This window comes from Saccopteryx bilineata, chromosome 5 (assembly GCF_036850765.1).
Source record: "Saccopteryx bilineata isolate mSacBil1 chromosome 5, mSacBil1_pri_phased_curated, whole genome shotgun sequence".
In the NCBI taxonomy this organism is placed as follows: Eukaryota; Metazoa; Chordata; class Mammalia; order Chiroptera; family Emballonuridae; genus Saccopteryx; species Saccopteryx bilineata.
In genome coordinates, this window is record NC_089494.1 from 23,788,190 (window position 1) to 23,815,226 (window position 27,037).

The window sequence follows — 27,037 nt, forward strand, 5'->3', positions numbered from 1 at the left end:
AAATATTAAAGATTGAGACACATAAACAATACAAACATCTTCAGAAATTATAACTCAGATGATAGATTAAGATTTATTTTTACCCCTTAAATGTAGGCAGTTTTCCATTTGATGTGCGATTGTTTCTGAGAATGTGAGTGGTATGTTCTGTTATTTTTGTTAAAAGCATATATAGTTTTATTTAGGTTAACAAATGTTGAGTTTTTAACAGACCTTTATGACTTCAATTTTTTTCCCTTGGTTTTTGCTAATGCAAATAAAGAGGGGTCTTCAATAAGAAATATTTGAAGAGACTATCAGAATATTTTGCAAGTAGTATATGAAATTGTTTAAGACTTGTGGTACTCAAAATCCCTAAAATTGAATTCTATTTCACTAAGAATAGGTAAAGAAGCCCTGGCCAGTTGGCTCAGTGGTAGATCTTCGGCCCAGCGTGTGGATGACCCGGGTTCGATATCCGGCCAGGTCACACAGGAGAAGTGCCCATCTGCTTCTCCAACCTTACCACTCTCTCTTCTCTCTGTCTCTTTCTTCCCCTCCCGCAGCCAAGGCTCCATTGGAGCAAAGTTGGCCCTGGGTGCTGAGGATGGCTCCATGGCCTCCACCTCAAGCGCTAGAATAGCTCTGGTTGCAATGGAGCAACACCCCAGATGGGCAGAGCATCTCCCCCTAGTAGGCATGCCATGTGGATCCCGATTGGGTGCAAGCAGGAGTCTATGTCTCTGCCTCCCTGCTTCTCACTTCAGAAAAATACACACACACCACACACCTATACACACACAAATAAATAAAAAAAAGAATAGGGAAAGAATCATAACTGTACATTTAGTTTTAATTTATGTTGGAATAACATCCCTATAAACTGTTTTGTGCACAAGAAATAATTTATACACTAGAGTCATGACATATTTTCAAACACAATCTATACACCAGAGTCTGTGTATAGACTTCTAATATTTTAAATATTTTTAGATATTAATATCTAATATCTTCTAATATCTTAGATATTTAATATCTTAAATATCTTCTAATGGTAGGATGAATTGAGGGTTTGTGGAACAGTGAAGTTATTTTATTGACTGACATTCTTAGTTTTTTAACCACTAAACAGTATTTTCGTCACGTCTTTAAAACATACCTATGCATTTAATAAGATTCTGCTTAGTAGTGGGAACTTAATTTATTCTCCTAGAATTCCACAGTAGATAATATATACATATCACAAAGTACAAAGAAGATTGTTAGCTTCATTAAGAGAATTTAATTTTATGTTTAAAGCATGACATTGCATTTAGAGTAAATTCCTAACAATTCCTGTGTGTGCGATTTTGAGCAAACTGGTTAGACTTTCTGAATCTTAGTGTTTATAATGAAAAGTTTTTGTGATTTTCATTTCTTGGTAATAGCTCCTTTTAGAAATGTAGAAATATATGCTTCTGAAAAACCTGACAATAGAAGTTGAAGTTTGGTTTCTAAAATTACAGAAATTAAAAACTAAATGATAGTAGACTACATAATAAAAGATATGGTTTACTGACTATTAAGGATTGTTCTTAGAATTCTATCAATTATTGAGAAATCTTGACCTTAACTGGGAAAAAGTGAATGCTGATTATTTCAGAAGTATGTAACATTGTGAGAAAGAAATCATAAAGTCCAAACTGATTTGAAAATCCATATCATATAAAGAATAACAAAAATTAATTCTAATCTTTAGCTAAAATGAGATAAAATTCCTCTGTTTTAGTCTTTCTGGAATCCACAGGTTTTGAACTTAAGTTGTTAGAATACTCGTTACTACATATATCCTTTGTTGTACACACATATATTGTAATATTTTGTGGTATTTGTTTAAAGTATAAAAATTTTATTGGGAAATTACTAACTTGATTAGATCATTCATTTCATTCATTGGTGGGATATGCTTAAATTTTGAAATCATAAAGATTCAGGTTGAAGTTCTGGTTCTGCTACTCACTAGCTCAGAAATATTAGGCTAGTGACTAACTCTCTCTTTTCACCTACAATATACAGATAACAATATTTACCTAAGGGCCTGATTAAGTAAACTGGGCAAAGTATATAGCATAGTGTTTAATATATGTAGATCCTCAATAAATATTCAATGAAAACTCTGGAAGAGATCCCCAAAGGAATGCACCTACATTCTGCTCCTTCTAATTCCAATGTTGACACCTTCACCTACTATTTTTATTTCTGACAGTCAAACTAATGTTCTCTTGAACTAACTCACTACCGTCCAACAAGAAGTAACTGTTAACATTCCTTAATAAAATGATGATGATTGATGATATAAGGCAAAACATTTGACTCAGAAAACCAAAGTTAATGATGCTTTATATGTTATGGAAATTGCTAGTTAACAAAGCAATTTTTATTTATTATTTTATGAAGGTTATGAGAATGAAATGAGATAATGTATGAGAGAAAAGTCATTGCTGTCTTTAGCAAAATAAACACTCTATTTTAAATTATACAAAATATTCCATATGTACTTACCCAAGGATTTGGAAGAATTAATATGTTTTTAAATGCTTCTTGAACCAACAGCTGACAGTGTGTTTTGTCTTAACATTACAAAGGTATTTTATTCATATGTTTGCTCTAGGATTCTTATTTGTATAGTAGAAATAATTAGAAAGTTAATTAAATTGTGCTCTTTATAAGCATAATATTATGGGGAAAACTAATAGGTAGAAAATGAAAATTTGTTAAATTAGCCACTTAAAAATTCACCCCCAGTAGAATGATTGCCTTTCATGTATATGTATTGTTTTAATCTTCTGGAGAGGGACCATTTTTAGTCACTGTAGTAAAACATACTTTACTTTTTGCTTATTTTGATATTAATTAAGGATATGATTATTTTCATGAACAGTGCAATAAAGAGGTATTCATATAAGGTATTATTATAAAATATTGAACACTTTATCCCATTTAAAGGTAGAAAAATTATAGTAATAAAACCATTAAATAATCTAAGATAGAATGATTAACTCTTTTCTTGTTCTTAAATAGGATTTGAGTGTGCTAATAAAACTAGACCAGTGGTAGTCAACCTGGTCCCTACCGCCCACTAGTGGGTGTTCCAGCTTTCATGGTGGGCAGTAGCGGAGCAACCAAAGTATAAATAAAAAGATAAATTTAACTATAGTAAGTTGTTTTATAAAGATTTATTCTGCCAAACTTAGCGAAAATCCAACATAAAGTAGTTGGTAAGTAATTATTATTATATGCTTTAACTTGTTGTAACTCTGCTTTATAAATTTTATAAACTAAAGTGACTTCCCTACTTTATAAATCACCATTACTGTGGAACTGGTGGGCGGTTAGAAAATTTTCCTACTAACAGAGATACAAAAGTAGGTGATAGGTATAAAAAGGTTGACTACCCCTGAACTAGACTATCACAGAGAATACCTGTTACTCACAAAATGTGACAAAATATTTACTATACAATCTATTATTTGGGTCTTAAACGGTGAGAATGGTTTGTAGGAATCAACACTTGTGACAAGTTTTCTGACATCAGACATTTACGACCTGTCCCTTATCCTCTTTTAATACATAAACACTGTGTGTCCTGAATTTTCATGATATTTCAGAGAGAGCTTATTGCTTTATGAAAACAGGTTAGGAAGTTTTCCTATCAGCAGTATGCTATAGTTTTCCTAGGACATGCTTTTAAAATACATAGATGAAATTACAAATTCATGGGGAATTGTTTCAAGAGCTCCTCTGAGACGGCGCTAGCAGCCTGGTTATTGCTGCCCTGAGGGAGTTTGTTCCAATGATTGTGATCCCGTAGTAATGCCCATTGAGCCAGTCTAACCTGGCAAGTGGGAGCAGGTGTGAGAAACGGCACAGCAGAGTCATTGCAAAAACATTTATTGCCACTTACAGGATTGTGATTTTAAATAATGCTATTTGTTCTGTTTGCTCCCTTTGTAGTATGATCAGGGTGCCATGCCCGAACATAGGTGTCAGCATTCTTACTTATTATCCATTCCTTAGATTTTGTTATTTAATTAATGGCTTGGTGTGAAATTTGGCTCTGAGCTTCGGGTAATAATCAAGTAAATAAAACAAGGATTAAGTCCTTTTGCATTAAGAAATTGTTATGATTTTTTTTTTCAGTTAGAGGCTAAATTTTATATATATATACTCTTCCAGGAATAAAATGTAAAACCTCTACTTAACTCTAATATTTTGAAAAGAAAGCAAATAATTAGACACGAAATAACTAATTTATTATCTCAAACTCCATGCAAATGTCAAAAGTACAGTGGTTTAGACCCTTATTACTTCAATTATGCTCTGGTCACCTGCAGCATAGACATGGCCTGAGACCTTGTTAGAAACACAATATTATAATGCCTCACTCCAGAGCTGATTCAGAATCTACATTTTTACAAGATTCTAGATATTTCTATATACTTACAAATTTGAAAAGCATTGGTTTTACTTATTCTGACTGTTGTGTTTTATTTTATTTTATTGTTATTTTTATTTTATTCATTTTAGAGAGGAGAGGGAGAGAGAGAGAGGAGAGACAGAGAGAGAGAAGGGGGGGAGGAGCTGGAAGCATCTACTCCCATATGTGCCTTGACCAGGCAAGCCCAGGGTTTCGAACCGGAGACCTCAGCATTTCCAGGTCGACGCTTTATTCACTGCGCCACCACAGGTCAGGCTCTGACTGTTGTGTTTTAAATGTATATAAATAAAAGGACTAGATGAAAAATACAATAGAACTCAGTAAAATCACACTATCTGAGTAGAATTTGAAGATGTTCATTTAATTTTTATTACTTTAGCATTGTTAAATATTTAAAATTTGAAGTGCCAACTTCAATCTTGCCTCACTTATATTGTTTTCTTGGATACAGTTACAAAAGTAAGAGAATTTATAGGTAGCTGGTACACAGTTTTAATTTAACATGTTAGTGTATGGGGGCTGGAACTGTTATAGATTATGTGTTATAGATTATTTGGCCACTCAAACCCCACGAGGTTATTCAAATCAAACATAGTTACTCTGAAGACATTTAGATTCTCAGAAAGGTAACCTAATGAAGCATATCATATATAACTGAAGATTTTTCTAGTGAAAACATAGGGTGTAGATGTCAAACTGTCATGTATATTTCAAGAAATTTAAATTATATTATGCAAATTTTGTTATAAGATACTCACATTTAAAGTATTTTTTTATTACACATCTGATTTTCTAGTGTCTTTAAATGATAGCCTAAGGCAGGGGTCGGAAACCTTTTTGGCTGAGAGAGCCATGAACACCACATATTTTAAAATGTAATTCTGAGAGAGCCATACAATGACCCGTGTACATTACGCATTATCCAATAAAAATATGGTGTTGTCCTGGAGGACAGCTGTGATTGGCTCCAGCCACCTGCAACCATGAACATAAGTGGTAGGAAATGAATGGATTGTAATACATGAGAATGTTTTATATTTTTAACATTTTTTTTTATTAAAGATTTGTCCACGAGCCAGATGCAGCCATCACAAGAGCCACATCTGGCTCGCGAGCCATAGGTTCCCGACCCCTGGCCTAAGGAAATGTGTCCCTTTTTAACTTTCTAGTTTTTACAATACAAGTGTCCTTATTGGGATAGAAATTTTCACCATCACACCTACACGGTGACTGTCACCTGTGTCCCTATGTACCATCTTCTCTCCTGTAAAGCTAAAACCTCTGTGCTTTTGATTGAGGTCTCTCTCCAGCTGTCTAATGCCATCTCCCATCACTTTCTTAGTCACTGGACCACCAGTTCCCTCCTCTGCTGTATCGTCAATGCATTGGTTTTTATCTTCTTTACCACGAAATGTTCAGTGAGCATTTAAGACAATTCTTTCTCATCTGTGATCATATTTAGTCTTATTATTTATTTAATGTTTATGTTGATAAACTCCCAAATTTATACCTTATCTCAGTAAAAAAAAAAACTAAATTCTTCCATTGCTCAAACCAAATATCTGAGATTTATTCTTGAATTCTTTTTGTCACAGCCTACATCCAAATGTTGAAAATTTTGAAGTTCTATCTCCAAATACATCTAGAATACAACCACATCTCAACACCCCCAATGTTGCTACCCATGCAGGAGTCATTCTTCGGTTTTTCTTGGACTATTGCAATGGGCTTTCAACCTGGTCCCCTTTTTCAACACTTACCCCTCATAGTCTGATTACCATACATTTCAAACTCCTCTCCCCTCCTTGCTGCTTTTCTCCTGCAACACTGACCTTTTTAAACAAAGAACATATCATTCATACTCCTGATTGGCACTTCTGCATCCACCATTCCTTCTGCATGTATAGGACTCTCTTATTTATCTTAGTGGCTCCTTGTCTCACTTTCTTCACATGGTTTCTCCAGAAAAGTCCTTATCTCGACATTATATCCAAACTGCAACTTTGCTGTCCCTATTCATCCCTTTTGCATTTATTTTTTCTGTATTCCTTCATACTGTCTAACATATTACATATTTCACTTGCTTATCTTTCCTGTTTTCTATCCCCACTAGAATATGAAATATTATGTTCTTCGTATGAAGGCAGATTTTTTTTTGCCTGTTTTCAAGTGCCTGCCTGGAATAATGTATATTGAGTACACAATAAATATTTATCAAAAGAATAAGTGAAAGAAGGAATAAATACTGAGTACTATGAGCTTTATAGGCTAATAATGTTAGTTTTCAATAAACTTCTGCTGAAAGCACTTGTGAAAATAAAACAAACTGTATAAGTAAACTTTTAAAATATATATTAAGTTCTTATTGAAATTCAAAATGTAAAGGAATTTAAAATTTAGTCACACATGCGCTTTGTAGAAGAACAACACACAAACTTAAAAAATCTGGAGGAACTTGACACCCACCCTGTGGGGCTGAGCCACTCTGTCCGGTCATAGACTATATTTGATAAATGGAATAACTCCACAATGGTGGGTAATGTTTTGAAACCTCTTTCTGTTTCAAAATGTCTCAGTCAATATCTGAAAGTTATGAAACTATTTATTTGTCGGCATCTTTTAAGAAATGTTTGTCTTAAACATTTAATTTTGAAAATTGGAAATCAGAGAGCCAGGGTGCAATACTTTTTATCTTTTGCTTGAAACTTTTCTGAATTTATAGGTTTTAAAAAAATACTATGAGTTTATTGCTTTTTTAAATAAAAACAAACAAACAAAAAACAAACAAAAGGGCTGCTTTTATTCTCTGACTAGAACATGAAGGGAAAATGCTTGTCTTTTAATGAAGAATCAATGAATGCATGACTTTAGATTGAAGGTTATTTAAATATTATCAATTCAAATTGTATCATTTTACATTTGTCTAATGTTTTCTCAAACTAATCATGCTGTCCCAAATCCAATATATAATGCTTCTACTCTCTAGGCTGGTATTTAAATATCTAGCAATCTCTCATACATCAAGAGCAGAGCATAAACAAAAAAAGCAAATGAAAATTTTCCTGAGCAGCAACAATGTATATGAGAGTCACTGAGAAAGATTTCAAGCGTTGTATAGTTACAATTCTCTAGTCTAATTTTAAAGACTATGCCAGGTATCTATACCCTTTCTCTATAATCATACTCGTTGTACTCTCATCTAATATTTTCTCTTTATGTGGTTGATTGAATTTGTTATGTCTGTTTTGAGTGGGATATGGTAGGGATGTAAAGAAGTAGACAATAATGCTAAGATTTTAGTCTAGACTTGGGAAAACTTCTGACATTAAAGCAGTACAGGTGATACATTCTGTTTAAGTATATCACAATCAGGAATCTTATATGGTATAACCGCTATCACAATTTCCAGAGACCAGGTTTGATAATTGATGGTATAAAATATCTTCTATTTACTATTGGCATGCCACCTATCATGTATATAAATACTTTTCCTATGTAGAGGACATAGCTATAGTAAGAGGACAAAAATAATTTTGATTAGTAACGCCCCCATTAACAAAAAGCCATGTAGATACTTATCACATGAGGTTTCAGAACGGTTATGCATAATTCAAAATTTGAGCATTGACTCAAAGTTTATTCAATCAATTATTTGATATTTTTCATAGAGTAGATACTAGAATATCTCTTTTACTGAATTGCTGATTTACATTTTTAAAATATTTAATTAAATATGGATCTACTTAATGGATCCTATAAGTAAAATCAAAACTCAAGCCATGCCAAATATAAAATTTTATATTAACACCTCTAATATTACTTATATCTCAAACTCCAGCAACAATTACTGTAGAAAATTTTTTTAACATGCTATTATTTCTAAAGTATCCTGATTGCATATTAAGAGAGAAAACAAACTAATTCATGACAGTTTATTTATTTTTATTACTCTCTAGGAAAGGAAATATTAGAACTTGTATTAAGGTCCCCTAAAGACACAACCAAATTTTCTCACCAATTCTAAAAGTGTGTAATAAATCTAATTGTATTTGTCAGGCTTATGATTAAATAAATAAAAATAAATATAACTGTATTTGTCAGGCACACGATTTAAAGAAATCATTATATTAGACGTTTTTCTAGTGGAAAGGGTGCTGTATTTCCAACAGCTTTATTGAGATATAGTTTATGTATAAGAAAAATATACTTTTTAAGTGTACATATTAATTTTTGTAAACTTTTATAATAATGCAACAACCATTGCTGTATATGTGCTTTGGAACATTTCATTACCCTAAAATTTTGTTTTACTTGATGACAAACAATGTATCCCACACCCAGCTCCACATAACCACTGATCTGCCCTTTGACTCTATAGCTATTCCTATTCTGGAAATTTTATGTAAGAGGCATTATACAATAAATATATTAGACTTTGTGTCTGGCTTTTTAAAAAAAATTAGCTTGTTGTTTTTGAGATTTATCCATTTAATGGCTTGTATATTCCTAGATTGTTTCTTTTTATTGTTGACCAGTTAACGAATACTTAGATTGTTTCCAGTTGGGACTATTACAAATAAAGCTGTGAAAATTCTTCCCAAATCTGGTCATCTCGAGTTTTCCCTTCTCAAATAATGTCAGTACTATTCATCTAGTATTCAGGATGAAAACCTGAGGTTCTCCTTGATTTCTCGTGTCTTAGTCCGCTAACACCAGGTGTACTCTGTCTGGGACACTTTTGCTCCTGATCATTCCAAGGCTGGATCTTGTTATTCAGGTCTCAACTTTATTGTCTCCCCTCTCACCATTACCTAATATTCTTTTGTTATATTTATTGTCTTTATCCATCTGCCAAATTAAATGACAGCCCCATGAGAACAAAGCCTTTTCTGTCTCATTATTGCAGTATCCTTGTGTTTTTCACAGTATGTGCTCAGTAAATATAACATGTAGATATGTACACATTTGGTATTTGAGAAGTAACAATTATGGCACATAGGTGTGCAGTTCCAAATGTTTTCTAAAACAGACTAATATCTGCTTTGATGCTGCAGTCTAGACTCCCATCATACGTGTGGTAAATGTCAGATACTAATTAGAAGATATTGTAAGACGTGATTGCTTTTCAGAATTAAAATAAAAAGCTAGTGACACAATTATTAGCTCTTTATTTTGTCTTTCCTCAACCTGTGAATAATTTAATCTCCAGGAATGTATGACTATTAAAATACTTAAAATTAAATATTTGCTAGACAATTTTGTCACAGTGATTTCTGAATGACTTAGATTTTCAGTTTTGAGCTGCAAGAAACTTTTTCATCATATAATCTAATTCAAATCGGTTTCTTTCAGTTGAGGAAACTGAGGCCTAAGGAATGTGGATAGAAAATCCTTTGAGGTCTCCTGGCGCCTGCAGAAATCTGGTCACATGGAAGGGAAAGGCACTGTGATGCTGTCTGCATTTACACTAGGTAGCCCTGCCCTGTGCCTTTCTTCCTCTTGTTTTCCCTCTTGAATTTTTTTCTCTCTTCCTCCCTTTCTAATTCCATTCAAGACCCAGCTCAGTTATATATTGCTTTCTTCAAAAGGACCTTTCTGATTCCAGAGATGTCAATTATTTCTCATTCTCTGTATACTACTAATTTTTGCTACATCTTATGACATCTTTATATCTTGTATTTTATCTATCTATATTTCCTCTATTCTCACACTAAGCTACTTGCAGGCAGTGATTATATCTCATTTTTCTGTTTATCTCCTACAAACTCAACTTAGTCTTTCATTCAGTTGGGTTCAATACATATTAGTTGAATAAGTAAATGGATGCAATATGGATTTGTTATTGAAGTGTAGATAACATTACTGTTATTTTTTTCCTAAGGAGGAATAGTATACTCGATGAATATAGTTTACCTTACATACATTTATTGGTCATGTAGCCACTTTCAAATTGCTTACAATGAAATATTAACCCAGTTAATTTTAGCTTTTAAAACAAAGCAATTTGCAATTTTCTTTTTCTGCTGAAATGATTTTATTAGCATAAATTAATTCTTGTATGTTCAACTACTTTGAGTAGTATATTGCAGACAAATGTGCACTGTCATTTCTATATTAAGAGCATGGGATTCAAGGAAACACAAGAGAGGTCAGTTAAGCTACCTTTATAGAGCTCTTTGAGACAGCACACAGCTAAGCCAGCTCTTGTATAGGATCATCTGTCCAGTCTTAAAGGCTCTCCTGGGGTTTGCAAAGGAGCACGGACAGATGCAAAACCCGTTGACTCAGAATGCCTATGTCCTATGAAAGTTACAGCCACACAGCATTTAGCTCGACCATGGAAGGAAACATTTAATATATGTTCTGCCCCTGGATTTTGATCCCACCTCTTTTTTCAAAAGAAGAAAGGGAAGGTATCTCAGAATATAAGAAGAAAAAGAGAAGAATTTCTCAACTCCTTCTGTTTCCTTGAGAGCTGGGTTTTAAGGTTGGCAGCACTATCCCGATTTGGCTCTGGATAGGAGCTGTGATGATTGTTTCCATAAACTCTTGGAAACAAGAATCGATGTCAGGCATTATGCCATCTTCAGGATGTTTCACGTAAAGGAAACTTGCTTGTGTTTCTATAATATAATTTCACATTTCATAGTGGAATTAAATAAGGTAAAAATTATAAAGGGGGTGGAAATAATACTACCAGGTCCTGAAAGAGTATTTTTTAAATCTCAGGCAAGAGTTTTTGCTAGTTGCTATTTTCATATATTGTAAATTATAAGAAGTTATATTAGATATGTACTTTATTATTTTTGATGTTGTTAGTGAACTATTCCAGAGTATTTTTCAGTTATACTGAGATGATATTATAAAGACTACTAATGATTTTTGATTATTCATTAATCATTATCATAGGCTAACTTATACAATTATTAACAATATTTTCTCAAACTATCCAGAAGCAAGGAACAGTTAATGATATAATATTAACAGGAAATATAGGATAGCAATTTATGTAGTCAGTACAATAAACATAAAAATATTTGGCATGTACATATTCGCATCAGAAACACACATAAAGGCAATTACTGGCATAATATTATATTAGTGAAAAGAATTATAAATGATATTATTTAAAAATATTTATGGAAGATTTAAATGTTTTTATAAGCATACATTTATTTTATAACAGAAAAATGTTATTTTAAAAGGTAGCCAGATAACTGGTTTTTTTATTTTTATTTTTTGTACTTTTCTGAAGCTGGAAATGGGGAGGCAGTCAGACAGACTCCCGCATGCACCCAACTGGGATCCACCCGGCATGCCCACCAGGGGGCGATGCTCTGCCCATCTGGGGCGTCGCTCTGCCCATCTGGGGCGTCGCTCTGCCGCAATCAGAGCCATTCTAGTGCCTGAGGCAGAGGCCACAGAGCCATCCTCAGCGCCCGGGCCAACTTTGCTCCAATGGAGCCTTGGCTGCGGGAGGGGAAGAGAGAGACAGAGAGGAAGGAGAGGGGGAGGGGTAGGGAAGCAGATGGGCGCTTCTCCTGTGTGCCCTGGCCGGGAATCGAACCCGGGACTCCTGCACGCCAGGCCAATACTCTACCACTGAGCCAACCAGCCAGGGCCCAGATAACTTTTTAAGTCACACTTTTACTAAGATAACTTAGAGACTTCTGAGGAGTCAGTGGATGTTTTGTATATCATGAAGGTGGCAATACTCAATGAACCATTAAAGTTATTATAATATTGTTAGTAGTAACAAATACAAACTTGCATATATGAGATGTCTTACAATTTATATATCTTTTAGTTTTTATACTTACAATACTCAAATAAGGCAGCAAAAAGGGGAAAGGCAATAAGAAACTGAGTGTCAGAGAAGTTAGGTCACTGGACAAATTCTATACTAATAGTAAATGAGTCAACACAAAGCATTTTGTCATTCCTGCACAACACTTTTTCTTGTATCTAAACAGAAAACCTGAACTTAGTAGTTGCATATACACTTTATTTGATTCTTCAAGATGTAATAAATATTTTTAAATATTTATTAAAATATTTTAATAAATATTTTTAAATTTAGATAATATGCTTTGCTGTTTTTCAAGAATTTATTCATTTTTTACCAATTTTCTTTTGCCCGTTCTATACTGAACTTGAGTGGAGTGAATGGCTTAGGCTATATTTCAGCCATTCTAATAATTTTCACCTTTATCTTATGTAAACTTTAGATTCACAAGTCTTATATTTATATAGTGTTAAACTAATGTTTAAAAAGTTGAATCATTTCTGTGTAGATAAATATGTTTTGTTTTGTTTTTTTGTGACAGAAACAGAGAGAGACAGAGAGAGGGACAGACAGGAAGGGAGAGAGATGAGAAACAACAATTCTTCATTGAGGCACCTTAGTTGTTCATTGATTGCTTCCTCATATGTGCCTTGACGGGGGTGGAGAGGCTATAGCTGAATGAGTAACCCCTTGCTCAACCCAGTGACCTTGGGCTCAAGCTGGTGAGCTTTGCTCAAACCAGATGAGCCTGAGTTAAACCAGCAACCTTGGGGTTTCAAACCTGGGTGCTCCATGCCCCAGTCTGATGCTCTATCCACTGCACCACCACCTGGTCAGGCTAGATAAATATGTTTAACTCCCAAAACTTAACTGTTAACAGGCAGGAAGCAACTTTGTATGAGAGTTCCAAAATGCTGGTTTGCCCCCTAAAGTAAGAAACTATAATTTTGGAATATAAAAGTTGTAAAGATTGTTCATATCAAAGGTAGAAAAGTAAAAGTTGTATGCAACTTGAGTATATGAAAGTTAAGAGGTTCCTTTGTACTGTACCATGTCTGTGACATTTCTTTAATACCATAAAACATTTTTACTAATGTAGCTTAAGGTACATAAATTATCAAGTCTTATATGCTAACAGTAATAGATGCTCTCCCAGTTTATTCAATGCTAGGCTAAGATTTAGAATGGAATTCCAAAAACTTTAATGAGCTCCTCATTTGTTTTTGCACTTTTTAGGTTATTTTAAACATACATATGTTTTGGGGGTACATTTTGCAGTACCCCCAAATAGATTTTATGATGGCTCTGGAGTCAAATGAGCTCAATTCAATTCCTGGCTGCAGCAGTCATATAACCTTGGGCAGATACCTTAACATCTATCAAAGGCAAATAAGAACAATAGAACTGCATTGGGTAGATGTGAGGTATACATGAGGAAAAAGATGTAAATCACTTGTAGGAGTGAGTGCCTGATACATAGTAAGTGCTTAATTAGTGTTAGCTAGCACATATTAATTACTATATTACAGAGGAGAGAGATAGGGCACAAATAATTGAAGCACTCATACAACAATGCAAGCTCGCAGATGATTAAGCAGTAGCACTAAACAGGGGTGTTGGTTTGAGAGGTCAAATGGAGAGAGGTCATTGGGATCCTCAGAGAAGGTTTTAGAAGCATTAACGCTTGGTCCAGGTTGTAAAAGATAGATAAAATTTAAAATACCATTTTCTCTGACTTTGAAGATAACAAAGTGGTAAACCTGAGCAAAATGATGCAGTTTGGAAAAGGGAAATTACCAGGGGAAATGAAAAGACATCAGGGTGAGGCCCTGGCCTGTTGGCTCAGTGGTGGAGTGTCGGCCCGGTGTATAAATGTCGTGGGTTCGATTCTGGTCAAGGCACACAGGAGAAGTGACCATCTGCTTCTCCACACCCCCCACCCCCGCTTCTCTCTTGCTTCTCCTCCCCTCCTGCAGTCATGGCATGATTAGAGTGAGTTTGCCCCGGGTTCTGAGGATGGCTCCATGGTCTCCACCTCAGGGTCTAAAAAAGCACTGGTTGCAATGGAGCAAAGGCCCCAGATGGGCAGAGTATCGCCCTCAAGTAGGCTTGCCAAGTGGATACTGGTCAGGGCGCATGTGGGAGTCTGTCTTTGCCTCCCTTCCTTTCATTAAATTAAAAAAAAAGGCATCAGGCTGAAATACAAGATAACCAGGGAAATACCTTTGTCCTAGTCTCCCTGTTTTCAGAGTTTGGCAGTGGATAATTATTAGGATGAGTGTGGTTGCTGTGAAGAAGAATTAATAAAAAATTTCTCAGTGACCCCTATACCACTTTTTATCATGTTAGTAAATTTTGATCTCAAATTCTGCCTTGTGGAGTTTTCAAAGGCGAAATCAGAGTTGTAGGTCTTGCCAGAATGCTTCAGACATAACCTCTGGATTTCATTTTATGTAGTACCCACAGTATTTAGACTGAGATGTGTTCCATGTTACCTTTGAAAACTAGTGAAAAAATTATGTATTTGTGATGTTAATATATAATATAATGTGGTGGGGAAAAAGAGTATTTTATGATTTAATTATTTTCTTCCACATACCTTGTAAACTATTACTTTGTAATGCAAAATTGTTTTATTAATGTGCTAATTATCCATGAACTTCATTACACCATTCTCCTTTATTCCTTTAATTTCTTTTATTATGTTGTTAGAGCCATAAGTTTTTTACATTGCTAGCACCTCTCCTGAAGATTGTGTACACATAATCAATATTAAGCATATAGTGTAAAATACTGAATTTAAAGTGCTTACACTAAATTAACTCGAATCACATTGTCCATTCTAATGTTTTCAAAGTATACTTTTCATTACACATGCATGGTGTTTACTAACTGTAGTGAAGTTGATAAAGAAGCTACTTGAAGGAACCAGTGATCATTAAGTCAATTGTTATAATTGCTACTGAATCCCAGTTACTAAAAGTCTTGCTCCCCCCCCCCATATCTTCTTTACTTGCTTATTTCTGGACTTTCTGCTTCTATAGTTATTATTTCAATCCAGAGGTAGTGGCATCATTCCACAGCTATAAGATACTTGCCTTATTCCAGAACTCTGAGGGAAGTGACTTGGGTATGGCTACTTACTCACCAGAACTGAAATTCATTGAATGACTAGCACAGCTGTCCCTGATTGCCTGAAAACTACAGTACCACCTAACAGAAAAATAATAATCTTAGAAATATATGAATTGTTAGGGATTGAAGAGACCTGAAGTCCCTCTAGTTCATCCTATGAATTAATTCCGATGGATACAATTTAATTTAGTTCAGATTTTCAACTTGCATGCAATCATCACTTTATTTTTACTTTCATTCGTTAAAACAAAATTTGAAAATATTACACTTATTTCTGAGTATTTGTTGCCAATATCATGACTTGTTACTTTACCATGCCAGTTCTATGCTATAGTGAATTTACTCTAAAACAAGTCATCCAGTCATAAAGTTAACTATAGTAGATTTGGCTGCTTTCATATATCTTTTGTATATTGACATTGGTGCCACTAAGACTAACAGATATCTAAAAATTCACGAATGTGTAGGGTTTTATCTATCTTACATGTAGTATGAGGCCATTAAGTCAGAGGTGAGTGTGCCATGACAAGCAAAAAAAATTAAATTCCCTCTTATCTCATAGAACTATTCTCACACTCCAGCTAGAAATCCTAAAATCCAAATATGGTTCTTGATCATTAGTTTGAAAACACTTTCACCTTTACATCAGCTGCTCGCCTCCTATGAGGCCACAGTCTGCCAGGTGCATGGCTTGCCAAGCTGGTCACTGCCCTTAACATTTTATTTTGAATATTAAAGAAAAAAGGGAACTACATTAGTTGCTAAGGAAGACCCCATTCTGTTCTGTGCCATTGATTAATTGGCGTTGATAAATAAGCCACATTAGTAGTACAAGAGAATGGCGTAACAGACTGATGTCGGCTAGAGCTGTCTAGGAATCAGGCTGAAGAGAACTAGCAGACCATCTGGAAAGACAAGGCGAGGTGGCAATTTCAGGCAACAGGAAAAAGGAACGGGTGCTTTTCAGATGCCACATATCTGAATTGACATTTTGATGTGTTCAAGTGCAATCTCCCCTGTCAAAATATTTCTTTCTTTAGCCGTACTTGGTCTAATGCAATCAGACCGTGCTGTGGAATGCTGCCATATCCTCTTAGGTGAGATTTCTCTTAGAGGAACCAACCGCATGGCTTCTAAATTGTAGCACCACAACTTAAATGATAAAAAGCAACAACAACAGAAAATAAAGAAATACGGCAATACCAGATTCTGTTAGAAACAAATACAACTTGCTATGCTATCTTCAATAAGAATTTGAAAATTCAGTGTAAAACACTCAACTTAAATCCGATGATAGTAACATTTCATAACTGAATGAGGATTGTTTGTTATTTTGAATTTACAAAGATTATAAATAAACGTTCATTTATTTCGTGCTGCTAAAATTAATCTATCTTCACACTAGAAATGCCTGTTAGGCTAATTTTCTTTGTTGATTTATGGGGAAACTAGCTCTACGAGCTGAGATGACAGATCCTGTATTATTATTATAACTATCATCCTTCTTTTGTGACTCCAAAGTTCCTTTCATCTGGATTCAATAATTTTCTATATTTAAACATATGATATGTCTATTTTTCATACATATAAGTGAATTTTTGTAAAAAGTAAAATATTTTCAAATTACAGATGGAACTCTTAGCTATTTGATCAGATCAATAAAATATTGTAGATGTGTTTACCAGTGCTATTTTTTAACAAAATAAATGTTTTAATTAATGTAACTGAAAACATTTGGCTACTTTGACCCAAAAAAGGTCAAACTAAAATATTGTTTTAGGCCAACTAGCTTATAATTAAATTGAGATCAAAGTTTATTGACTTTGGAGATTTAAAGTCAATATGATGATAATTTGCATTTTAGTCTATAGCATATAAAGTTTATTTGCGTAAAACATGTTTATGGCTTGATAATCATATTCAAATAATTTTTCTAATCATTCACAGAATTATGACCTTTATTTTTAGTAGACTTACTTGTATTGATCAAATTTTAACCTTTATTTCTTACACAACATCTTTAGATAATGTTGTTTTTATAGTGTTCCTTGTCTATTCACACACAACACATGTAAACACATGTATGTATTACATTAAACTATGATAAAAATGGCTTTGCTCTAAGCTCTACAATCATTTTTTTGTGTAAATTTTTATAGAAAGAAGTAGAATCATCAATGTTATATAAGTATAATATTGATTTATTTTAGACAATATGGCAATACTTAAAGGTAGAATTGTAAATATTGAAGAGCCTCTAGAAAAAAGTTACCATGGGCAAACATTCCATGTAAAAGCCAATGGTAGGATAAACAACAGAATTTACACTGGAATTTATTACATTTTTCTGTGAATAGAAACAGGGTTATTATCAGATTTTGAGATAACAGCTGATATTAATAAGCAGATAAAATTAGAAAACGTGGAAATACCTGTGTTATGTGTTTCTTGATAAATGAGGGTAAGCCAGTAAAACCTTGAAAATGGACACATACATATTCTATACAAGTGAAGTCACTTTAGTGATGTTATTCTATATTTATATACAATTGGGTGAGAAGATATAAAAACCAGTCTTATGTTTAGTAGGCACATAGAGTGAAAGGCTAAAATTTTATAAAATTTCACTATGATGAAATTTCACCAGTGTGACAAAGATTTGAAAATTTTCGTGTTTAAAGATCATCCTAATCTCGTCTTGACTGACCAACTAATTTTTTCTTGTTTTTAAATAATTTCAGTGAAGTATGATTGACTTGACAAAGGTGTACATGTTTAATAGATAAAATTTGATGAGTATGGAAATAAGTATACAGTTGTGAAACCGCTATAAACAGATTCATCACCTCTCTAAGTTATCTCCTCATTAATTATTATCATTTTTCCACCTCCTCCTTCTTCTCCTTTTTCACCTCCCCCACTTCCTTCTCCTCACCTTCTTCCTCTTTCTCCTCCTTTCTTCCTCCTTCTCCTCCCCTTTATATTATTATTCCTTTTTAAAAATTTTTATTCTTATTTTTTTTGTATTTTTCTGAAGTGAGAAGTGGGGAGGCAGAGAGACAGACTCCCGCATGTGCCCTAATGGGATCTATCCAGCATGGCCACTAGGGGGCGATGCTCTGCCCATCCAGGGCATCGCTCTGTTGCAACCAGAGCCATTCTAGCGCCTGAGGCAGAGGCCATGCAGCCATCCTCAGCGCCCAGGCCAACTTTTGCTCCAATGGAGCCTTGGCTGCGGGAGGGGAAGAGAGAGAGAGAGAAAAAAAAAAGTAGAGGGGAAAGGGTGGAGAAGCAGATGGGTGCTTCTCCTGTGTGCCCCGGTCAGTAATCGAACCCAGGACTTCCACACGCCAGGCTGATGCTCTACCGCTGAGCTAGCTGGCCAGGGCAAGTTATTATTATTATCACCATTATTATTATTTTGTGATAAGAAATTCACATAAAATAGTTGATTTCAGCAAATGTTTAAGTATATACTCGAGTATTATTAACAATAGGCTGTATGCTGTACTGGAGAATTCTAGGACTTTTTCATGATATCATGTAGTACTTGTCCTTCTGTGTCTAGCTTATTTCACTTAGCATATTTTCCTTTAGGTTTACCCACTTTGTCTCAAATAACAATGAAGACATCTTCAAAAATATAAAGGCTGTCATATGCAAGAGGGAAGAGAATGTTCTTTGAAAATTTAAGGGGTGCTAATGGTGTAATTTGCAGAGAAAAAGATTTTTTGTTAAAAATAGGCCGTGCTTAATATTAATTACAACTGATTGAAAATAAAATAGCCTCCCTTGAGGAATGGTGAACTTCTTATCATTGGAGGTGGTTGTGCAAAGGTGGGCTGACCTCTTTTTAGGCAATTTGTAGGTTAGATAGATGGCTTCCCTTGCCAATCCTAGAATTCATTCTTTCTAAAAATGTATATCAATTTGTGTATTTGTCAGTGTAAAATACAGATAAATGTTCTAGATTGTCTTCAAACATATTGTTATTATTTAATAGCATTGTACAATCTCAAGGTTTTCTGTCCCCTACTGCTTGAGAACTTTTTTTTAATTAATTGTCTGGAAATAAATTTAATATTCATAATTTCCTGGAAATCAAATTATATTTTTATATATGATTGCAAGAAAGCACTCAAATCCCCATGCCAAATTTCTTAATGGTTAGCTCATAGTTTAAAACAAATCTTTGTGCCTTGTTCTTGTTTATTTTTTTACCCACATTCATGTAAGATCAAATAAGACTTGTTTAATTTACCAAGAGCATCAACTCAAAGTTCTACAATAAGCAATTCAGAAATATTAAGGTATCCTAATGTGCTAACAAAACTAACAAGGTGAACATTTTAATCTAAAATTTGGATTTTACAAACTATTTAAATGATCTTGCTGTTTTCCCATTTTACTATTTTGTGTCTCACTTTTTCTCTTAATATGTAACAGTATTTTCCATTTAACTTGATTTTGTTCCTCTGAAAAACGTGTTATCCAATCCCTTTAGTATTACAGTTCTGGCAAATAAAAACATTTTGTCTTTCACTTGTTTTTCATGTTTATCTATTAGCATAATTTCTATTTCATACCTCTTGATATTTGAGGAAATATACCACATTATTATTATAAAAACCTCCTGATAGAGTTGAATTATGCTTTCAAGTGGAGAAAAAAACTGAGATTTGAATAAAAGCAAGCCTCCTCAGCAAGGAAATGTTTTGAAGGAGATTGAGCTCATCCAAATAGCCTGAAAATAACAAGTAGTGGAGAGATAGATAGGAACAGCCATTTATGACACCTGAGTAATTAAGGTGAAGAATAATGAAATTACCTTGAGGTAGCTTAAGGACCCTGATTGAGGTGGAAATAAGTATCTTGATAATATTTTGGATGGTGACTTATTCTCCAGAGAGCACTTTGATATAAATTGTAACATGTAACCCTCACATAACCCTCTCAGAAATACATTTGTGTATTATTCCTATGTACATATGAAAAAAATAAATTTCAGAGAGGGTAAGTGATTTAATAATGACCATTAATTAGTAAATGCTCAAGTTCATAAAGCACTTGAAAACTTACCCCAAATTCAGTTTTCTTTCCATTCTAATTATGAAATTTGGGGGAGTGATTGTACTTAGCATTCTACACAGGATTGAAATATTATATTTTGGCTTCTTGAAGGCAATACATTTCAAGGCAATACAATACTAGAAAACAAAATGACAACAACAAGTATACTTGCTGCCTACATAACAGTCTTGCTGAGAGTTGTATGATTTACCATTAAAATTATTAAGTCCTTATTTAAAATACCTTTAAAAAGGAGATGGAAGAAGAGCCTACATTGTAAAGTCAATCGTGAAGTGAAAATAGAAAGACCAACCAACAGAGAATAAATAGCAGTGCATTCAGTGCTGGGTTGTACCGACTTTATTTTACTGTTTTATTTTTTACCGTATGCTTCTGTTAGGACTAATTCATATATATAGGAGCTGTGAACAAATGTAAAGAAAATATCCACACTACGGACCCTTTCTCTTCTGCAGAATAAACCTTGGCAGGCCACCTTATCCATGTAATCGCCATTTCCTGATGAAAACAGAGGTTTCTTCGAAGGCATTTAACAGGAGCCAAATTTTCAACACTGCTTCTGGCACTTACCTGTGGTATCCAGGCACTTTGCCACTTCGATCTGAAATAATGAAAGATGGAAGGGAAAGATGCCCTTGTTTTTTAAGTTCCAAGCCTCTCTAGGTATATAACCCATCGGGAGGCCAGGCAAGTGACTTAAAACTGGTAGAAGATCAAAGTGAAAGTTTTTAAGAGTTGTTTTTCTCTGGGACACAGTAAGGTTTAATCTATTTGGGATGGCTGATTCCCCCCCCCCCCCCACGATTCTTAGTGTGAAATCATTTCTTCAAATCCTGTCTGAAATAGTGCTCAGCTATCTTCAATTTTCTGTAAAACTAGATAAAAAAAATTGCAGAAACAGAAAAACCATGTTATTTTTGGAAGATCAAATCACTGAAATGGATTATTTTGGTAAACTTTCGCAGTATTTTTGATGTTTCACATCCTAAATTGGTTTCCAGTGTAGATGAAGAGAAATAAATGAATTTTTTAGATTTGTGTAAAATTGATAGGCATTTGTGAATTTTTATGTATTAGTGAATTAACATAAACCCCAGCCCTTAGTTTATTTGATGGTATCAATTCTATGCATTTTCTAGTTTTAAAATTCCATGACATGTGCATTAGCCCTTATGATTATTGGGTTGTCACTGCTCATAGGCTTTTTGAGAGGTCAGAGTCTATCAGACTTGACCATGACAAATTTTATTATAATGAATCCTAATTTTAGATAATTAGGTAGATGAAAAAATGGATAGATAAAAGAAAACTTGAATAGGTATTCATAATTTGTATTATGTAGAGACAAGGTTTGCAAAATGTGTTCAGCAAACCATATCTGCGATATTCAACTAGACAAACTCATTTAAAACCTACATCCATTTCCCTAATAGCTAGTGAAGTTGAGCATCTTTTTATGTATCTGTTGGCCATTCGTATGTCTTTTTTGGGAGTAGCGTCTGTTCAGTTTCTCTGCCCATTCTTAAATTGGATTATCTGTTTGTTGTTGAGTTGTATGAATTCTTTATATATTTTGGATATTAACCCTTGGCGAAGCTGTTGTTTGCAAATACCTTCTCCCATTTGGTTGGCTGCTTTTTGTTTTATTGTCAGTTTCTTTTGCTGTGCAGAAGCATTTTAGTTGGCTATAACCCCATTCATTTAGTTTTGCCTTTACTTCCCTTGCCTTTGGGCAAATCATAAAATCTTCTGTAAGACCAACACCCATGAGTTTAAAAGTTATGTTTTTTTCTATGTAATTTATTGCTCCAGATATTATATTTATGTGTTTGATCCATTTTAAATTAATTTGTACATGAGGGAAAACTGTTGTCTAGTGAAGGGTAAAAAGAACCAAATAAATGGTGATAGACGATTTGACTTTGGGTGGTAGGGACACAATGCAATATATAGATTATGTATCATAGAAATTAAACTTGAATGGTATATTATCCTATTAACCAATGTCAACCCAATAAATTTAATTTAAAAATAAATAAATAAATAAACCTATATGCATTTGTAGTTTACATTGTTTCTGCATTTTAAGTATATAAAAACCGTAATTATCCTGAATATAGCATGTATTTGATAACTTGTGTGGAATTCAACAAGATTAGCAATTTAAACAATAAGATGTTTTGCCTCCATTACCTCTCTCTTTTTTTTATTTATTTTATTTTATTTTATTTTTTTAATGGGGCGACATCAATAAATCAGGATACATATATTCAAAGATAACAAGTCCAGGTTATCTTGTCGTTCAATTATGTTGCATACCCATCACCCAAAGTCAGATTGTCCTCTGTCACCTTCTATCTAGTTTTCTTTGTGCCCCTCCCCCTCCCCTTTCCCTCTCCCTTTCCCCCCTCCCCCCCCGTAACCACCACACTCTTATCAATGTCTCTTAGTTTCAATTTTATGTCCCACCTTCGTATGGAATAATGCAATTCCTGTTTTTTTCTGATTTACTTATTTCGCTTCGTATCAAAGGTATTAACCTGAATTTTGAATTTAAATTTTCCTTATCTCAGAACATCAAATCTCTTGGAAATTAATTAAGTAAAATAGTGGAAACAGTATTTTTTTATTTTAGATATTATTTTTGTAGCCTATTTCTACACAGACTTTTTTTTTTATTACTTTGTAACCCATACACTGATATCTGTTTATTTTGTGTATTTTGACGCTGTGAGTATGGGCTTTGACCAAGCATCTTAATCTTCCTCTTTCCAGGATCTTTACTTCCTTCTCTACATCCCATATTGTTTTAATGAAACAGCCATCAAACCAATGACTTTAACCATGTGGTAATCACTTTCAGTTCTTGTTCTTTGACTTCACATAGAATCAAACAGTAACTCCCATGAATTTACGTATATAGTAAACCTCACCTCTCCTATCCATTCCAGAAGCACTTAATTCTTAGTTCCTCACCATTTCTCCACTGGATAATTGAAACAATCCTACATGTACCTTATTGTGTTCAGTCTTAACTCCTAAAACAGAGAGAGCTCTCTGGAACGTGCCCGTGACACTCCCCTGGCACAGTATTCTAATGCCCTCCTTTGACTTCACTGTAAAATCTAAGTCCTGACCTTGATTTGCTGGCTCCTGGCTGGCTCTTTGTTCACTTTCCTGGTGACCCTCTGATCCCCTGCTGCAGAGTTCCAAGTGGGACAGGCCGTGGTTTCGCTTAGCCATGTGCCTTTGAGTTAGGTGGTTCCTTCTATTATGGGCAGCTTGCGATCATGAGCTCACTATCGCCAGCCTGTTCTCAGCTTTCATTTAACCCTTCCAGACTCCACCAAGGCATTTTATTTTATTTGAAGGTCTTCTTGAGCCCTTTTTTCATTTTTTTCTATTTTAATTGCCCTGCTATGGTATATAGACTGTTCTTCTCCCTGCTCTCCTACTTTATTATCCTGTATTATTATGAGTGAGTCTGTCCTCATGCGCTTTTATTTAGACTATGCTTTTTCCCCCTGTAACTGCAATACTGTACATTTTTCACTTTTGTGTCACCCATGTTTATAAATCCTCTGTTTCTCTCTCTCTCTGTCAACATCTCCATGAAGTCATACTAATATTTTCAAGTCTAAACAAACACACATTTCATTGTATCCTTTCATCTTTAGACATTTGTTCAATTCTAAAGATTCTAAGTCTATTTCTTTTTTTAATTTTTTGATTTATTATATATAGAGAGGAAGGGCAAAGAGAGAGAGAAAGAGAGAGGGGGGGGAGAGAGAGGGAGAAGCATTAACTCATTGTTCCACTTAGATGTGCACTCATCAGTTCTTTCTCATATGTGCCCACGCTGGGGGTTAAACCCACTGGGGTGATGCTCTATCCACTGAGCAACCTGGTCAGTGCCTTTTTTAGAAATTAAGATTCTAAGTCTTTTAAGACAGGCGTTACAGATTTGTCAGCGTACCTCACATGTTCATAAATGTTCACTGAGTTATGATTCTAAATCATACAGTAAAAACAAGCTATTTGAAAGGTTTTGCGCACGTGGCATTTTGCTGTAGCTTATATCGCCATCTGGTTGATTGTCTGAATTTTTGTTTATTTGTCCATGTGTCTAATGCTATATAGACTTTTATCCCCTATTTACTGGCCACTGTACTATAGCACCTAGGTAGGGTTTATTAGGGTCTTGTTTTTACTTATCTACCATCTCACATAATGATCGGCTCTGAAAAGACAATAATTCTGTTCTCTGCTTCTTCCTTCTTTCAGTATTAGATTTCTGGGCAGCAATATGAATACAATAGCCCCATAAAAATGTTCTTGCTGAGTGGATATGTGAATTAAAGTATTCAATGAAGATCATGAAGGCTCATTTAGTCTACTGGAAATATGTGATTTTAATTACAAATTATTTCCCCTCCTCTATTATTCTGTACTCTAACATATATCATAAGTAAATGTGCATATACAGATGGGTTTTCTGAAGAGGCCTCATCACTGAACAATGCTCATATCACCTAAGTGCAGGTTTAGTGTTTGGAAATACTCCACAGATATTTACACTGTCTTTGCCTGTTCTAAAATTGCACATCACTAGTTTTTTAGATGATTCTCTATGCTTCTTGCATTTTAAGTAAATAGGATTCTCTTCCAAAACTGATTATTTTACAATCCTTGTGGGGAGTTTTAATTTTATAAGAAACCAACAGAAAGAGCTTCACATATATCAGAGAGGTGGGCGTGAAAGGGGATGTTTTATATTGTTTGATAGAATATTAAAACAAGTTAGGAATATTGGATTCTCTATTTGTAATCTTTTCATTTATGTAACATGATCTGAACATTGTGACATGCCCTTTAAGCTCAGCTTGGTTGGCAGAAAGCCACGATCTGCTCCCTCTCTGACAGCGCAGTGCCAAAGCATACCGTCTCATCACTGTAAATCTCATGATTATTTATGCTATGTGACTGTGCATTGATTTTCATTCAGAGCAAGTTCCCAAAAATTGTTAATACTGGACAGCGATCCATTGAGTTTCACTTAAACTCTCCCTCTTGCACACAGGTTTTAATCATCTAAGGATCCAACTTGATATAAAGCTTTTTGGGTTTTTTTTACAAACTAAAGGTAAGGAAATACAATAGTTTTCTCCACATAATGGACTCAAAGGCTTGATTACTTATAATGTTTTTTTTGTTTGTTTGTTTTTTATTATTCAGTGAGAAGAGGGGATGCAGAGAGACAGACTCTTGCAGGCATCCAGACTGAGACCTGCCAAGCCCAGTAGGGGGCAATGTGCTGCCCATCTGGGGCATTGCTCCATTGCTCAGGAACTGAGCTATTTTTAGCACCTGAGGTGGAGGCCATGGAGCCATCCTCAATGCCCAGGGCCAACTTGCTCCAATTAAGCTATGGCTGCATGAGGGGAAGAGAAAGAGAGAGAGAGAGAGAGAGAGAGAGAGAGAGAGAGAGAGAGAGAGATGAGAGGGGGAAGGGTGGAGAAGCAGATTGACTCTTCTCCTGTGTGCCCTGACTGGGAATCAAACCTTAGACATCAACATTGGGCCAATGTTCTACCACTGAGCCAACTGGCCAGGGCCATTTTTTAAATTAATTAATTTATTTATTCATTTTTAGAAAAGAGAGAGAGAGGGAGAGAGAGAGGCAGGGAGGGAGAGAGAGGAGAGAGAGACAAAGAGAGAGAAGGGGGAGGAGCTGGAAGCATCAACTCCCATATGTACCTTGACCTGGCAAGCCCAGGGTTTCAAACCGGCAACCTCAGTATTTCCGGGTCAACGCTTTATCCACTGCGCCACCACAGGTCAGGCCAGGGCCATTTTTTATTTAAATTCGAATTTATAGTGCTCTGCAATTTCTGAATGCTCACTTAATGGCCATTGGTTATAAAGAGAAAAAATGACTGAGATAAAGCTACTAATTTTTAAAATTTATTTTATCTATTTATTTATTTTGAGGGGGGACAGACAGGAAGAGAGAGAGAAGAGAAACATCAATTCCTCGTTTTAACACCTTAATTGTTCATTGATTGCTTTCTCTTATGTGCCTTTACTGGGGGGCTCTAGCAGAGCCAGTGACCCTTTGCTCAAGCCAGTGACCTTAGGCTCAAGCCAGTGACAATGGGGTCATGTCTATGATCCCATGCTCAAGCCAGCAGCAGTCTTGTGCTCTTGCAGGTGAGCCTGTACTCAAGACAGTGACCTCAGAGTTTCAAACCTGGGTCCTCTGCATTTCCAGTCTGATGCTCTTATCTACTGTGCCACCACCTGGTCAGGCTAAAGCTACTATTTTGAAGGAAATGGTTCTCAGTATATAAAGCAACTTTGTAAATTAATCATTGTCTACAAGCTGAGAGAAATACGGAGATAGATATGTATTTAGCTAAGCTTTGTTAAGGGAAAGGCACCTCTCATTATATAGAAGGGATCATATATATTATTTTTTTTCAACAACGAAAAAAATGTAGGAATCACTAATGTACTGAGCCAGCTTTCTAGTTGTTTAGATGATTTATTCTGCAGCTATATTGAAGTTC

At 34.7% G+C, this 27,037-nt stretch overlaps 1 protein-coding gene across 5 annotated transcripts in view; it reads left to right on the plus strand.

Moving 5' to 3' along the window:
* ERBB4 (erb-b2 receptor tyrosine kinase 4) overlaps window positions 1–27,037 on the plus strand; it is a 1,148,959-nt gene that overhangs the window by 289,150 nt on the left and 832,772 nt on the right. The window lies entirely within an intron of this gene.